A 2,435-nucleotide genomic window follows, 5' to 3' on the forward strand; every position below is an offset into this window, starting at 1 on the left:
ATACTCACAAGTGAAATAAACCAGACCCATATGTGTAAATATCGTATAGTCTCCCTAGTATAAGAACTCAAAAGAAGAAATACAAATAAAAAGTATAACACAATTAAAAGGAAAGCAATATGGTGTGAGGCCTGGAGTGTGCAGGCAGTGTTCAATGCAGTCGCGATGGTGGCAGCAGGGAGCGGGGCGGTGAAAGTGGGTTCTGTTGTCACTTATTGGCCACTCAGCACTGCACTCAGTGGTCACCATTGCCATTTATTTTCAGTTGCCTTTTAAAGAGGGAAAGCTCATGGTACAAATTGTTATTTCTAGTGTGAGGGCTGAAGTCCTGGCAGAATGGGTGCTGATGGATCTACAGGGAGAGATAGAGGCTCACTACAGCACTGGATTAGCTGGAAACCTCCTGAGAGACCTACACTACATCACTGAGGGAATTCCTGTGCTGATTGTGGGGCATCATATCCTGTATGGGAAAATCACCCACCTAGAGAAACCTTTTGTAGTTATTGTCAAACACACTCCTAGGGAACATGACTGTGATGAGCTTGGCCACGGGAGTGGCTCCACCCAGTATCTGATAACAGCACTCATCAAAGACAAGATCTTTTTCAAAACCCGCCCCAAACCCATTATCACCAACATCCTCAAGAAAGTATGAAAGAACCCTCAAGAAAGTATGGATATTCCCTAGAGAGAGGCCAACTCCTTGAACTTGTGCACCACTGCCACCTCGAGAATGGCTTGACCCTGGGACCACAGGGAGGTCCTGTTCTGAACACAGGCCACCAGTTGGGCATGAGCTCAGATCCCTTTCTATGGCAGCCAGTTCTCTTGGTGGAAACCAGGCCCCATTTCCAAAGAACCCATCTTTTCCATCTTCATCAGGCCCATTGGCTTCTAATCTAGAACCCTCCCCTGATGGTCCTTGTGACCCAAGCCTGGCCTCTTTTCCAAGAGGGATAAATCCTACTGGCACAGGCACAGCTTTCCCAAGGCCAGGTGGCCTTTTGGGACCAGGACAATGATCAGGACTAGCTCTAAACCCTAGAGCAGGGGATCTTCCAGGCTCAGGTCCTATGTCTAACCCCAGGTTAGGAGGTCACCCAGGCCCAGGCCCTATGTCCAATCCAAGGACAGGTGGTCTCCTGGAAGCAAGTCCTGATCCTAGAAGTGGCAACCCCATGGGACCTGGATCTGTAACTAATCTGAGATCAGGTGTTTGTTGTCTTCTGGGCATGGTCCTCCCAATCCTAGGAATGGTGGTCTGGGCCCTGAACCAAACCCCAATCTGGGATCAGGCTTTTTAGGTACAAACCCTGTGCCTAGGTCAGGAATGTTTTCAGGCCCTGGCCTTGGGTCCAACCCACGAGCAAGTGGTATGGGTCCAGGTCTTGGGCCCAACCCAAGAACAGGAGGCCTGGACCTGTCCAGGCCCAAATCTGTACACCAGAGCAGGTGGCCTCTTGGGTACAGGATCTGGCCTTAATGTAAGAATGGCTGGACCTCAAGGCCTAGATCTTGCTCCAATTTTAAGAGTAGCAGGTCTTTTAGGAGCAAATTCTGCTCCTTTTTCACAGACTTCTGGAAACATGGGCATAAGCCCATCATCCATAGCAATAGTACCTGGCCCTATGAGACCAAACACTGGTCCTAGCTCTTGAGAAATTGGCCTTCTAGGGCCAAATCCATCTTCCATGTCAAGAGCCCCTGGCCCCATAGGCCCTAACTCAGCTCATTTCTCAAGGTCAGGTGGCCCCATGGGTATAAATGCCAGTCCCTTTCCTAGAGGGACAAGTTCAGTGGGACTGAACCCAGCTGAATTCTCTCAGTCTTCAGGCACATTGGCTTCAAATCCAGGTACCTTCCAGAGGTCTTCTGGCCTCCAGGGCTCAAGTCCAGCAATTTTCCCATGAGCCTCTGGACCACTAGGCCCCAACCCAGCTAATTTCCCAAGGGCCATTGGCCTACAGGGTCCAAGTCCAGCTGCCTTTCCAAGATGTACTGGTCTTTAGGCCCAGGTCAAGTTGCTTTCCCCAAGTCAGCTAGTGGACATCTGGGCTCTTCTCCAGCAGGCCCAAAGGGAATCAGTCCAGCTCCTTTCTCAAGGCCAACTAGGACCCTGGGTTTAAGCCCAGCTTCCTTTCCAAGGATGAGTGGCCCAGTAGTCAAGACTGTGGTCCCATTTCCTAGGGTAGGGAGCCTCCCTGCCACAAATCCAGCTGCTTTCCCCAGGTCAGGGTCTCCAATGGCTGCAATATACCCAAATGGAATGTTACCCCCTTACTCCACTTTCTCTAGGACTACTTGTTTTCTAGGCACCGTGGTTCTAGGTAGGAACATCTCTAGGTAAAAAGGTAGTTATGGAACTACTGTCTGAAGAACACAACTGAGGCTCAAGTTCAAAAGAGCTATGTTTTTCCTCTGCTTTTTTCTTT

At 49.9% G+C, this 2,435-nt stretch overlaps 1 pseudogene; it reads left to right on the forward strand.

Annotated features, from left to right (window-relative positions):
- Positions 1–289: 289 nt before the first annotated feature.
- Positions 290–658, forward strand: LOC101572722 (annotated as a pseudogene).
- Positions 659–2,435: the final 1,777 nt, after the last annotated feature.

The sequence above is a fragment of the Octodon degus genome, unplaced genomic scaffold, assembly GCF_000260255.1.
Source record: "Octodon degus isolate 3935 unplaced genomic scaffold, OctDeg1.0 scaffold00127, whole genome shotgun sequence".
NCBI classification, from domain to species: domain Eukaryota; kingdom Metazoa; phylum Chordata; class Mammalia; order Rodentia; family Octodontidae; genus Octodon; species Octodon degus.